Genomic DNA, 15,467 nt, shown 5'->3' on the forward strand with positions numbered 1-15,467 from the left:
GTAGATTGTTTTTGTTGGCATGGTTTGGCACGACTTGTCCCGTTAAAGAGAAGCATCACTGCAAACCAATACAAAATACTTCTGATTGAGCACCTTTATCCTGTGGTGGAACTTTTCTATCCTGATGGGAGTGGTATCTTTCAGGATAACCCCGCCCCCATCCATGGGTTATGAGGGCTCACTGAAATACATCAGTGAGGATGAAAATGATGTAAAAGCATATACAAGCCTTTTTACCATCACCAGATTGGACACCTATGTTAGATTTGGGAGCGAGGTGTCAGAGAGCACTTTCTACCACTACCATCAAAACACCAGTTGAGGGAATATTATTTTGAAGAAAAGTACCCAGGACAGTTAGAGAGACTTGTAGCCTTTGTGCCAAGGTGAATTGAAGATGTTCTGGGCACTCATCGTGGTCTGTTTGTATATTTTTTTAAGAGACAAGGATCCTTGTGGTAAAGATTAGATCAGATTTGGTATTCGGTGTTAACTCTTAGTAGGTTTTCTCATTTTGATCACTGACTTGCCAGCTGTTTAACGTGCAGTCTACACAAATGTGTCTTAGAACTGTAGCATTGGGTGACGTAGTGATGCACTGGGTATCGTTGCTGCTTCACATTTCCAGGGTACAAGGTTCGACGCTGAGCTTCGGTTACTGTCTGTGCAGTTTTATATGTTCTCCTCATGTCTGCGTGGGCTTCCACCATTTTATTTGTATTTGCCGGTCTTGCCTTGTGCCCTGTGTTCCTGGGATAAGCTCCGGTTCCACCTCGTCCCTGACCATAAATAAAGCGGTTACTGATGATGAATGAAAAGTGTAGACTTTTACGTTAGCTTCGGTGATCAGATTTATTTTCATTACTTGCTATAACAAGTTTGGTGGAATTACGCAAAATATCCTTGCTAAAAACATCCATACTCCATCTAATCAGGCCCCTTATTTGTCTTATAACAATTATATAGATAAAACAGCTGATCTAAGCTGAAGAAATTTGTAGTTTTGTAATTAAATTTCAATTCAATGTACTTTTTGTTTAGTACTGTTAACAACACACATTGTCACAAAGCAGCATTACAGAAATCCAGATGTAGATTTAGATCCATAGTGAGCATTCCAGAAATGACAGTGGCAAAGAAAAACTCCGTGAGGCGACATAAAGAAGAAACCTTGAGAAGAACCAGACTCAAAATTGAACCTCGGATGGTGATGCCGGATAGTGGGATAATAAATCATTACTCTTCTACAGCTCTTTACTAGGAAGTAAAACACTACTGATTGTTTTTGAAATGATGTTCAGTATGAGCAGATTGTGAAATCCTGGCATGAGTATAGGACAGCCTTTATGATTCCAGCAGCAGTTCCTGGGTATAAATCTTCAATATGTAGGTGAGATGATTATAAGAAAGGGTCAGACTTGGACATAAACTGTTTTGGGGAAATGCAAATCTTTAGACTATCAATGTGAAACCATCCACAACAGCAGAGAGTGAGGCAGATAAAATCAGGTTGCTCTACTGTACTTGCAAAATAAAGGGAAGCTGCTGATGTGCCCAGCTTTCAAGCTTAATAATGGACAGCATCTACAGTGTAAACATTTTAAAAGCTTTAACCAGATCAATGGGATCCATAAACCTGTGGCTAAATGTCAAGTGCACTCATTTTTATGTCCCCTACCCGGTCTGGTTTGTCAGTGTTTCCATCAGAGGTTACAAACGCTGTTTGCGCAGCTTGTGCCATTGTACCGTGATGGCGGGTTAAGATGAATGTACACAAATTACCTTTGTAGCATCAGCCAAACAATGGAACTCTCTTCTCTTTCTTCTCTTCTCTCTTTTGTTTACTCATGGCAAAAGGGAAGTTGTCTTGTAGGAAGGTAACTTAGATTTAACAGTAAGGGTGGCTGGTATAAATATGCTAGCAGGGCAAAGCCCCCCATGTCTTCCAAAAATTAAAAGACAGCAATAGAAGGTTTCATTTTTGGGAAATAAATCAAAATATTCATTGCTAATGAATGTTTGAAAACATGATTTTGGATTTTCGTGGAATGAAAAAGCACCACAAGTGGTCATAGGAAAAATACACTGAATGTAAAGGCGTAGAACTGAGGCTGGGCCTGATTTCTTTCTAGCCCAGGCTGTAGATTCATGTCGCCTATCAGTGACCTTCATGTCCGGTGGTTACACAGAGTGAAGATTTGATCTCCGTTTGTGCTGATGCTTTCAGACACTTTCGTAACACATCAGAATGGATTGAGAAAGAACATGTGAAACACAGTCATGGGTGGAATGCCTGCCAAGAAGGTGGATTATTTTATTCTATCATTCTTTCCCCCAAAATGCGTTTAGAGGAGATAATAAAAGCAAACAGACTAAGCACTACTTTAGGTTTGCACCAACTGATGGAAAGGGAATAACAAGGACATAAGTTGAAGTAAATGTACGTTGAGCTTGTCTGTGTTCTTGTGTTTGGAAGGTTGTGAGTTCAAATTCCAGGGCTGTCATTAATCCACTCCTGGGCCCTTGAGCAAAGCCCTTAATCCTCACCTGCTCAACTGTACACGTGGATTACATCCTGCCTCACTTGCAAGTTGCTTTGGATAAATTCATCTACCAAATAAATAAATGTTTGTTTGTCCTATAGGAGGTGTTGGTTCATTGGATAAGTTTGTGAGTTAGTGATCAGGAGGTTGTGAGTTCACATTTCAGGGCCACAAGACAACCAGTGTTGGGGTTTTTGAGCAACGTCAACTAGACTCCACTTAAGGCAAGACACTACAGGTAGAAACCACGATTTTGGGCTCAACAGTGCTCTACAGTAATATGTTTATTTCACAATTTTTGTCTGCTTGAGACCATCGCATTATCTGTAAGTTACGTTGAAAGAAGTCTTTAAGCTCTGTCAACCTGGCACAAACATGTTATGTCTTATGTCAGTAAATATACACGCACTGTCCACTTTAATAGGAACACCTGTACATCTGCTCATTTATGCAATTATCGAATCAGCCAATCATGTGGCAGCAGCACGATGCAAAAAAAAAAAAAAATCATTCAGATGCAGGTCAAGAGCTTCAGGTTATGTTCACATCAAACATCAGAATGGGGAAAAGTGTGATCTCTGTGACTAACTGTGGCATGGTGGACAGGTGGACTGGACAGTTGAAGACTGGAAAAAGACCAGGTGATTGTTTTTTCCAGTTTGAGTGATTCTGTTCCCGTGACAGCCTCAGGTTCCTGTTCTTGGCTGACAGGAGTGGAACATGATATGATCTTCTGCTGTTGTAGCTCATCCACCTCCACATTCAATGCTCTGTGTATGCTGAGATGCTTTTCTGCTCACCACGGTTGTAAAGAGTGATTATTTGTTACTATATCCTTTCTGGAAGCTCGAACCAATCTGACTATTTTCCTCTCTTATCAACAAGGCATTTCCACCCACAGAACTGTCTCTCACTCGGTGTTTTTTTGTTTTTCGCACCATTCTGTGTAAACTCTAGAGACTGTCGTGTGTGAAAATCACAGGAGATCAGCAGTTTCTGAAAAACTCAAACCAGCAATCATTCTACTGTTAAAGTCACAGAGATTATATTTTTTCCTCATTCTGATGTTTGATGTGAACATTAACTGAAGTTCTTGACCTGTAGCTGAATGTTTTTATTCATTGTGCTGCTGCCACATGATTGGCTGAGTGGATAACTGCAGGTGTATAGATGTTCCTATTAAATTGCACTGCGAATCTATACCTATGTTTCTGTGTGTGTGTGTGTGTGTGTATATATATATATATATATATATATATATATACACACACACACTATATACACATGAGTATATGTAAATAATACACAAAAAACAAGCATGCACATGCTTTTTAAACATTCTTAAAGACATATATATATATATATATATATATATATATATATATATATATATATATATAATGCAAATATACAAAACTACTGTAAGTGTAGTAAAGACTGGCAGTGATGTCTATTGCTTTAAACTTTTACCCTGTTCACCTATAAAGGCTTGGATTAAGAAGGAAATAAAAAAAAAAAAAAGTTCAAACTCCAACCAATACACCTGCTGAGACACGTCCAGTCCTGTGCATGCAATGGCGTCACAGCCGCTCTGCAGCACTCTGATTGGCTAATGACAATCTGTGACATCACTCCGCCCCACCCCTGGTTACTGTGTTGCCAGATTGGGCGAATCTCCGTTTGATTTGAATATTCTCCATCACACTCAGTTGGATAAAAATATTTGTGCACAAGTGGTTGTATATGAACGTTAAAGGCACATGAAGGGAGGTGTTTGGTTTGGTTTGGTGGAGAGCTAGGAGTGTTGTGATTAGTGTGAGGGGATTAGTGCGTTATCTGGCAACCCGAACATCGAGTTCATTGTGGGAGTCGGACGGAGGCTGGTGGAAAGAGAGAGAGATAGAGAGAGAGAGAGAGAGAGGGATCATAATAGAGGGATCTGCAGGTCGGGACATCTGTGTGCGCACTTGAACTTTAATGTGAATTGACACCCAGGCTTTAGGGAGTATACCAGCCCAAAGAGGAACGAGGTGAGTACACACTGATGGATTATTCCTTACTGGTTGCTTGTTTTGTTTTTGGGAAAGTGCGCTAGATGCTAATGGAGGCTGTCAAAACGCAGGAAACGACTGGCACTGTTTCAGTCCTCCCCCATAAAGAGTCTCTTCTGTCTTCTGCACAGTGATGTCTAGCTGTGGGATATTTAATCAGACAAGCTGATCTGTGTGTTTTTTTTTTAAATCAAGAAGAAATCCTTGTTCCTACACTCCTGATCTGAACAGCTGATGTTTTCTAAATAAACCCTCCAACACAAACACTACATACATATAAGTATATGTAAATAATACACATAAACAAGCATGCACGTGCTTTTTAAACATTCTTAAAGACACTCATGAAGACAGTCATGAAGACAGTCATGAAGACATCCTGTCCTGTACACTCAACTCAACACACCTAGTCCAACTCACAGGGCTTGTTACCTGGTCAGGTGTGGTGATAGTAGAGGAAAAATACCATGCAGATATCAAGCAGGATAGGGTGTCACTAGGAGCACGGCTACCTACCCAGGTTACAGGTCAGAGGTCAGACATCAGAGGTCTTCTGATCACTTGAACCTGGTCGTTTGTGCTGGATGACTTTCTGTTGTCTTCCCTCTGTTTGCCTCGTATACTGTATTGAATGAAATGTTGTTTCTTCAAGACCATGGAGCAGCCAATAATGCAGTAGCACAGTATACAGGAATTAGGGCTGAACAATATATCGAAATTATTGATATAAATATCGCAATATGCATATCGCAAGGGCTTGCGATAAATGAATGATTTTAATACTTCAGAAAGTTAGGAAAAGTCAAAGTTTTAGGGCGACAGATAGCAGAGAATGCTTTCTTTTCCTCAAAAGAACATGAAACGTATGTCGGTTATGTCATTTTCAGTTTTTAATTATATATATATATATATATATATATATATATATATATATATATATATATATATATATAATTTAAATTGATTTTACACATTTATAGCATTATCTTAGCGCATATCTGCATAAAGTGCATAAACCCGACAGTGTGAGATGAGAGCTAAATATAGAATAAATACACTGAACAGTAAATAGACTGGACAACAGAACAGCAATGCATGGAAGAAACCAGTGCAAAGTGTTACCTGTATACTGTAAACTGTCATATCATGCAGTTAGGTAGAAAAAAAAAAAAAGATGTTGCTGCAAAGCAGTGTAAAAAGTGTCTCATGGCAGAATTATAAAGTGCAGGTGTGCAGGGATGGTCGTACTAGCGACTACACACAAGCAGAACTGGGCTGTTTTCAGGTTTCAGGTCTTCTTTTGGGTGAATGAAAAGGGTGTCCTGTTTTTTTTTTTCAAGATTTTAAGGTTTTCCATTCAGTCTCATTACCTCACTCGTGATAGATCGCTTCTCCCAACATACTGATCCAAACGTGAGGTTCAGGGATCTCCAGACATCTGTGAAGCATAACCAGTGGGTCCACTTTTTTGGAAATGGCATCCCATCCATGGTGTATCCTGTCTTTCACCTGAGACAGCGTTCCTGAGATTGGATTCACCATGATCCTGACCAGGATAAAGACAAGGATCAATGAATGGCAAGGTTTTAAAGGGGTTCCTGGCTGTAGAACATGTGAGAACCCCTGATTTAGAGAATACCTGGTTACAGGGATGTTACAGGGATGGGCCTGGGGTCATGACTGTATTAGGAACCTTAATGATTGAGATGCAGTGATCTAAGGGAATCCAAGATTCTTCAGAAAGCACCAAAGTGGTCCATTTATTCACCGGCCCTGGACATTCATTGAATCTAATATCATCATGAAGAACATCACGGGTTACGCAGTCTTATTGTAAATATATTCGGTTCAGTCTTGGCCTGTTTCCAGCTATAACTTCCCAAGTAGCTGACTGTCTTTCTCAGGTTTAGTAACTGGTGGTGCACAGCTCTAGTCGTTTACAATGAAATGGAAGGAAGAAGTGATCATTAACCATTCCGCTCTTAGTGATGTGGTTCATTCAGAGGCTTAACCTTTGCCCTGGCTGTCTACATGGCTGTTTTTTTTTTATGGGTGCGCTGACTTTCAGTTGAGGTCATTATGACAGAATTGCACTTCCTGTGTCTCCAGCATGTTGTTAAATTAACAGTGGAGCAAAGGGCTCAGAAGGACCGTGCTCTTCAGCATTCATCTCAGCAGAAGCATCGGTCAATTCAATGCTGGATTGCAGTTACGCTTGCTTGTGGTAATTCGTGAGCACCAAAGAGGTGTAGATGGATTATCATGTATTAGTAAGCAAAATTTACAAGGTAGCTGAGGTAGGGTCAAACATAATACTGGCTTAAAGTTTGGTTTCTGTGTCATAAATCCAGCTTAAAAGTATAGAACTATGGCCCACTTCTTATATAGTCCTCCTGGCCTCCATGTTGGATATAAGGATAGTGTTTGAGCCTGTGCTTTGCCTTCCAGAGTACTGGGTGTGTCGCCTTACCAAGTCTGAGTGCCATGACACACCTAGAGGTGCTGTTCTCTAGGTTTTGTGACTCACCTGCTAAGCTTGGTTTTAAAAGCTGGTTATGGCTCTTGAGGACGTCTTACACACCCAAGAATGAGTGTTGAATTATTTATATTTTTGGACATTTACTTTGGACAAAGAAATGTTCTAACATGGAGGCAGTGTTGTCATTGTGGACAAGCAGACATGCTCTGTTTGGTGACCACAAATCCTGTGGTTTTCCCATCACTATATGTCATAAGGGTTGAGCACAGTAGCTCTGTTCACAGTCACCCCCTATTTTTTGACATTCACTACCCTGACTAAAGAAACCCTTTAATTATAGAATATGAAGTGTAGCACGTCATGCAGGAAACTGGGCCATGTTTACATGGGTTTTTAGCTCCAAACCATTATGTAATCAGATGTGCAAGTTTACTAATGCAAGGCGGAAAATAATAACCGTGAAGCATTTTACAGGTCATTCTCCTAGCTTTGAACACATCATATACAGCATCCGCATAAAGTGATTGTATACAAATGATTACGACAGTCAGTGCTCTTACAGCTTTAAGCTATTCATTCTGATTGCGTAGCTGTTCGAAGGACGTTTTATTAGCATTAGGATTAGCAAAGTCATTCCCAGTTTGTTTATTAAAATTGGCAGTAACGTAGTTGTTTCTCTCTCAGACCATTGGTTCAACATCTTATTACAACAGCAGTCATATAAATAATTTAGTTGAGTTGTGATAAAAGCAAAATAACAGCCCCCAAATTTCTTATATCATTAGTTCTTGGTTCCAGACCAACAAACTTTTAGTGCCAAACAAGATTAATTCCCGGAACCATGTCAGTGGAAAAGGACTAAAAGCCTCCATGTTGTTACTTGGTGACTGAATTAAAAAGAGTTGAATATATAGTTTGCCATCTTTTTGCCTGTGGTTTTAACAAATGCTGCTTATTGACTAGCGGATTTCTTGGAGGTGTGTTTGTGATTTCCTAACTGCCAGAACAGCACAGAGCATTGTGGGTACTCTATTTAGACTTAAGACCTCATCTTTTGGACTCGCCTTGGACTCCTCTTGAAATACTTACCATTCAGTTATTCTTTAACAACAATTTAACTACCATTATTTCTCTTTATCGATGCAATACTTGAGCTTTCATTGGCGTGAACAAGCGTGGAACAGGCTCATTAGACTTGTCATGATGACAGTAACTCTGAGCCCTACATCTACTGTCAGAATGTTGCTGATGAGTGGGTGCTAGGTGAAAAACATGTGTTATGGCTACTTTACTGTCAGTACAGTTCGAATATGTCTGTACCTGTCTGTAGCCATCTGAGCAGGGCGGAGCTCTGACCACATCCAAATGAACCCAACCTTTGCTGTGTATTCTCTATAGCAACCTGGCCTAGGTCACTGACTGAATGGAGTGTACGCTGGAGTCGTGTCCATGACTCGTGTTCAGCCTCTATTATACATCTCTGCAGCATGACCAAAAGCCTCAGTGGTCAACAAATGAAAAGTTAGTTGGATGGAAAAGACTCCAAGTTTTCACCTCCTCTATTTTCTAGAGTTCTCAATTTATTTGCCTTTCTCTAAATATAAACCAAAGACCGAATAAGAAGACCTTATTTGACTCATTTGGTCATAATAAGACATCTTTCCTTTGACGATACAATTTAAAGAATAAAACACGATAAGATGTGATATAGGAAAATAACAAATAACGACACACTTTTTTATTCATTTATAGTTACATTTAATGGTGTGGAGCATCTGTGAATCATGTTAGCTCCTGTTATCGCTTATGTTAACATACTAGAGCATGTGTATAAATATAAATCTGTGATTTGCCAGGAAATGATAATGAATCAACACCTCATCAGCAATCAGAATTGAGAATTCAGCAGAGCCTTGGTGTAATTGTTGCTGTTCCACAGTCCACAACGTTGGTGTATAATTATAACTTGGAAAGTAATTTATTGGTAATTTGATAGCTAACACATCAGTTAGCATTAACATTTTCCAGTCTAGAGTGATCTAAATGGCCACATGACTTTGGTTAATGATGAAGGGAAAATGCATTACTAGTGCATTCCTTTGCAAGGTGTACATTGCATTCCTGTAATCTTTCTATAACCCAAATCTTTTCGTTTATTTCACGCATGAAATAAATAATTTAAAGTTCTGTATGTAAAACACAGTCAGTGTGTGAATGGTGGTATTTTGTTCAAGAGTTGCAGTTGTGGAGTTTTGCCCGGTCTCATTAAGAGGCCTTAGCTAAAGGAGACCTTGACCCATTTTATTAAGGCACAGTTTAGTTCATGCTATTATGGGCCTGAATGGAGGAAACTGTGTCCAGCATTTTCTATGGACGTGAAAACACTGACACTGGAAGCAGTCCACCTACTTTGGGAAACAAAAAATGTATTTCAGATTGATGGCAGGTCAAGCTTGTGTGAAGTGTCATTCTTCTTAGTTTTACAATGAAATTATGCATATATAATGTTTTTTGTTCAAAATATACCATTCTTATAACATACATGTGTTAAATTCAGAAGATGTTGAATAATTTTCTAGAACAGCAGCTCTGACATCAAGGCGACTCACAGGTTTATTTTAATGCGTTTTTTCCAATATGTTATTGTTTCTATGCTCAAGGCTAATTCACAGAAACTTGTATGTTGGATGCTGTACGTAAACTAAGAATAATAATTAACAGATTAAAAGCGTGTTGTTATTTGACAAAGAAAAACGTATAATATTAAGATGGTTTTTGCTAATTTTTGGGGAATGCTAAGAAAGGAGGATGGTGTGTTTTGCAGTTTCTCTGTAAAGACGTGTTTTTTGGTTAACGTGAGGGAACTTTTTTGTTGTTGTTTTGTATTTCCCCCCATTTTTCTCCCGTTTGATTATTTGCTAATTCCCTATCACACAACAGCTACCAACAAGTGGGTGAGGCAAAAATGTGCCTCCTCTGAGACACATGAAGCCAAGCTTAGCACTGTTTCTCATGCTGCATCAGGAAGTAAGCGCTATCTGCCCTCTTCCACATACATGAGCTCAAAGATGCTCACGATTGGCTAGTGTTGCTGTTTGCCATCCCTCCCACTCAGATATACTCTCTAGGACAATTGATGGCTGTGGCATTATCGGGATTTGAGGTACTAAGCTCCTGATGATGGGATAAAGGCTTTTCGCTTTTGCCACTCGGGAGTCCAGGGAATGACATTTATGTTTATAGCTCTTATAACGTAAGTGATAACAGGAAGTAACTTACATGTTGGATGTTCCACAACACTAAAACTATGATATGTCATTCTTTGATAAATAAAAAAACTATAATCATTGAAGTTATTGATTTTGTTGACTTTTTCTATTTAGCAGCTCTTGCTTTATTCATTAAATATTATACATGTCTAACTCAAAGCTCTTGATAGGAAGATTGGACTTTTATATATCAAGCTTTTTTTTTGCTTTTTTTAATTTTTGCACACAGTTTCTTCAAGTAAATGCCCACACTGTTTAAGCTGTTTAAAGAACATGGCAGAAATGTTCTCCCAGTGCTTTAGTCTTTATCTTGTATTTGGTCATGAATCATGTTTTCTCAGGTTCTCCCACTGCATCTTTTCTCTGAAGTTCTGCCAACTTGGACTTCTTAGGCAGTGCAGGAGTTCTGGGGAGTACTGTGTATCAGCTTTAGCCGTACACGTTTTGTGATGTAATTTTTTTCTGGCTGCTTCAGTCATGGGAAATATCTTTGGGAACCTCCTTCCTCTTGCTGGACATCCTGAAGTCATTCTATATGTTTATCTTACAGTGGCGCCACGGCTGCTCTGGTTCTGTCCACTTGAGAGTCGACCCTATCACAATGGGGTGTATCACTATAAACCAGATGCTCCGTTTCAGGAAATAAGAGCCTCTTTCTCTTCTTTAAGTATTCAATTTATCAAGGAAAAATGACTCTTAGAGATGAGTCTTAAAGAATCAGGAGTCTTAATCTTATAGAATCATGTTCATTTGAGTTGTACTGAGGCAACATCTCATTAAGTTAGCTGTGAAAAATAGGATGATGACTTTCATCCCCTCAAGGTGCTTCCATCACGCCAACATTAGGGATATGGAGTGATGAGAATATAGATCAAAGATGATTATCCAAGAAGGGTCTGTTACTTGTCTATATGGATTTCCCTCCAGAATACCTTTGAGTGTACAGTATATTGCCTGAGACTTTCTCCTGGCTTCGGTTTTTCCTTTTTTCAAAGTTTCGTTTGCTCACAGTGCCATGAAATGTTTGTTACTTCTGGGAACAGGCTTTGATGCTCATATTGTTTTCGGCAACTCGTTTGAGCAGTGTGTACATATTCCTTTCAAAGGCTACAACCAAATAGGCCAAGTGTAATTCTTTTTTTTTTTTTTTTTTTTTTTTTTTTTTTTTTTTTTTTTTATAAAGCAGTTCCTCGTACGTTCCCTGTACTCTTTTGAAACCATTCCACAATTCATTAACTTTTTTATTCATGGAGTCACACTATAGTCAGGGCCTTTTTATTGCCATTAGAGTTTGACCGGAATAGATAGGAATACGGCTTGTCAATCTTTAAACTCTGTAAAATGTGTGGACTGAGCGATGTGGTTAGATATTGAAGTACCTGGCTTGCTCATGTCAGCAAAAATCAAGGTGCTGAACTGAAAGTTCATGACAGTCCCAGAAGAATAAGCCAATCATTTATTCTTATTGTGTTGCAAATAAATTATTCTGTGTTGCTTTGAAGAGACTGGAATATTAAAAAAAAAAAAAGTCTGTATGGTGTGACTTTTCACCGAATACCCAGGGCAGACTTCACCTGTGGTAAGGCGTGGCTGAAAGTTGTATTTATATGTATTTCAGTTGTAATTGTTTTCACTGGTAAGGTGTGTCGACTTGTACAAGAAGTCTAACTTGATGGTTTAATGAGTAAAACAAAGTGCTTTGATAATTGTCTGAGGTAGCATCTGGGACGACAGCATTCTTTTAAATTGGGCGCTCGGAACCACATTCTCCACCGGATTCCTTATACACGGCACAGGGTACGCCCTACCTGATGAGGACAGGAATTGTTGGAGGAAAAAAGCTACTCTGTTGTCATATTATCTGAAATGTTACACAGCTGGGAAGAAGTGTACATTAGTCAGATGTTCGCTAAAATGGTTCTGCAGTAATGCTGCAACACATAGTAGGCGTCATTCGGTCGAGGCTTGCTTGTGTGGCGTATGAAAAGTACATCCTACAGTTGTTGTGAAGAAGCACATGACTGCAGTAATGTGAATAAAAAATAATGTCACTCATCAGGGATGGACAAATGCCCAGTGCTTGGTAATGTTTGGTAGCCTGGAAAAAACCTGACTGTCCAGGCTAAAAAGTGGTAGCTAACTTAACATAATAAAGTGTAGCAGGCTAGTTGCTTTGTTTGTTGGTTAGGCATTATCTTTTCTAAGAAAGGGTCTGAGGTAACACATTGTGTTTGCTCGTCTGACAAACTGTTAGCAAGTTGTTAGCCAGTGGTTGGCTATGAGCTGTGATGTGTTCTCCTCACACTGAAAATAAAAGATATGATTTGAGTCTAGCTAGCGTTTTTTTTTTCTCTCAACATGTTTAACAGTTGTGTATTGTGCTAGCAGGAGAGTTAGCATATATGACAGCTTTATGCTGGACTTTTTTTCGTGTTTTCAGTGTTTCCATACACCTGTGACACTTGATTCTGAAAATCGTAAGCTAATTTATTCAAGTAGCCAAATTAGATGTTTGTAGAGCAACAGATGGTATGATTTGGAACGACTAGCATGTGCTATTGTTACAGCATCAAGGTGCTTTATGTTTAAATATACATTCTAAATAAATACATAATTTTTTTTGTGACAGTTGATAGCAAGTAGGATTTTTCATTCTCTGGTTGTTAAACGAGAGTAAAAATGCTGGTGATCACCATTATACCTTCCTACTTGAATAAAAAAAAAAATAATATACTGGACATGTATTCTTCTTGTCCTGGGCTCCTGGGTTACTAATTTTTCCACCCAGTTTATAAGAGAACCACAAGATACCTGGATGTCTGCTATATAAATTTGGTTTTTAAATTTGATAGGACTTACTGATGGTTATGTGTAGCATCATATGTATAGTTTAGGCAGAAGCAGTGTAATCAGGAAAACATTTTTTATTCTTTTACAGTTTGACCATTAAAACTATCTCTTTGTTGGATTTTGTAATAATTTTTGTCATTGTGAAACCACGTCTTCAGTAACAGGAAGAACCATGTTGTAGAACAATAATTTAAGTTAAACAAGTTCAACAAATGCTCCATTTTCTCTAGCATGCTCTGTGAGATCATGAAGCTTCGAGCTCTTCTGTGTCCTTTGTTAGATTTGCCTTTGGTCCTATTGTCAAGATGACATACCGCCACCTTTTGTGTTCAGCCAACACAATCCCTGGTCACGTGAGCGTCTCATCCAGCACAAAGTCTGCAGTCATGTGACCATCCCGGCCTACACAGAGTGTGCGGTCATGTGACCGGCTTACCGCGACAGTGAGTCCCCAGTGATCTGCTGTAACAATCCTTGATTGTGTGGCATAGAAGAGGAGTGGGCCCAAAGCGGCATAACTCGCAGGGTTCTTTCTCCTTGTGTCTGTCTTCTTCTTAAGCCTTATTACGGACTGTATTCGTCCACAGGCCACAAATCCTTACACTCTGCAGCAGTGTTCTAATGCAAATGAAATAAAGTAAATAAGCCTAACCACATGTCTACTTTGATGCGTCTTCTTAAGTGGCCAGTAGTAGTATGTTTAAAGTGGATGTCTGAATTCTGAAACCAGAGCAACCAGATCAAAATAATCAAAAAAATCATTGCCAATTTCCACCCAGTAGTTAGTTGGTCCTATATCACACAACATCTACCAATCTGGGTGGTTGAGGGCGTATGTACCAGCCACCAAATCTTTTCAAATCTGCTGTTCATCATTGGGCAGCTGAATGTCCTTTGAAGCGAGCACTAGTCTCAACCTCAGATGCTTCATCCATGGGCCACAGAGCATTTGATATCTTTTGTACACTTTTCTGGCTACAAGCTCCAGGACGTATTTGAACGTCACAATCTGATTGGCTGTATGTACTTCTGCATACGCTCATTTTCTGGGGAAAAATGTTCTTTAGGCACAGGATATAGTCCCCGGATTGGAAAAGTCACTGTATCCAATCTTTTAATGTCAATGGTGAGTAAAGGATGCTGGAGGACGCTGCTACGGTTGGTTCATTCGCAAAGTCACTCAAATGATCTCTTTCTGAAAAAGAAGGTGGCTCTGAAAAGTACCAGACTATCTAGTCGACAGGTAGAAGTCTGGCTTGTAAGATCAGCTAGGGATGGAAGTGTCATCTTAAGGAGTCTCCCAAGATGATAAGATGAATGCTTTACCATTCTTCAGGGGCAGCAGAGACACTAACAGCATGTTAAAACCAACAAGAATATTGGCATCTAGCAGCCAGCTTTCTAAAAACATCAAATGTAAAGATTACCATAAAATGGTAAGGGATCAGTTTGAGCAGTAATTCATAGTTACTGGCACTATATTAGACAACAGTGTCTTTCAATTCACTAGAATTTTTCGGTGTCTTTGATATATCTTTGATACATTATTCGCTGTATGACACCGACATCAACATCAACATCAACATTGCGTTTTGAAAATACATTCTCATAGCCTCCTTTCCAGCCCTGTAAGCAGTTCTGCAGTGAAATATATGCTTACCGTGTGAAAGACCTAAAGTTGTAAGCTTTCATTTGGACAATGTATGTCCTGATTGAAGGTTTGACTCTATGATGGTTTCCATCGCAACTTAAAATCCCTCCTTTCAGCTGTATTCATTCACTCTATATGTGGCCTTTGTTATGGTACCTATATGATGATATGGCCCTGTTGAGTGATAATGTAACCATGCCTTGCTTACAGGTAGCTGAAAGCTGCACCTACTGATTTGTTTACCATGTTGTATCAATGTTACTCAGGCTCTCTGAAGCATTTCCATTTGCATCTATTCATTTGGCGGACACATATTTCCGAAGCGATTGTTAGTAAGTGAGGGAGAATCAAATCCAAACACAGAGCTGAGCAGTTGATGGTTAAGGACTTAACATATGCAGTAAATGATGCAACACACAGTGACATTGTATACTTTTATTTGTTTGTTTTTTTAAACACAGAAAAAGTGTTTTTGTTCCGCCCATTTTCTCCCCAGTTTGGTCTTGCCAGTTACCACCCACTAGCTAACTCTCTCCTATCACACGATGACCTATTGAGGAGGGTGAAGTCTAACACGTACTTCCTCTGAGACACGTGAAGCCAGCCAATTACATCTTTTTAACC

General features: G+C 39.2%; 1 protein-coding gene across 6 annotated transcripts in view; it reads left to right on the forward strand.

Annotated features, from left to right (window-relative positions):
* Positions 1 to 4,394: 4,394 nt before the first annotated feature.
* myo6a (myosin VIa) overlaps positions 4,395 to 15,467 on the forward strand; it is a 116,641-nt gene continuing 105,568 nt past the window's right edge. For 4 of the 6 annotated variants that reach the window (XM_026918190.3, XM_053231693.1, XM_053231695.1 and 1 more), the window contains exon 1: positions 4,395 to 4,573. The gene's annotated coding sequence lies outside the window, so the exon portion shown is untranslated. The remainder of the gene's footprint in view (positions 4,574 to 15,467) is intronic. The other 2 variants (XM_053231692.1, XM_053231697.1) reach the window with 1 other exon arrangement.

The sequence above is a fragment of the Pangasianodon hypophthalmus genome, chromosome 30 (genome assembly GCF_027358585.1).
Source record: "Pangasianodon hypophthalmus isolate fPanHyp1 chromosome 30, fPanHyp1.pri, whole genome shotgun sequence".
In the NCBI taxonomy this organism is placed as follows: domain Eukaryota; kingdom Metazoa; phylum Chordata; class Actinopteri; order Siluriformes; family Pangasiidae; genus Pangasianodon; species Pangasianodon hypophthalmus.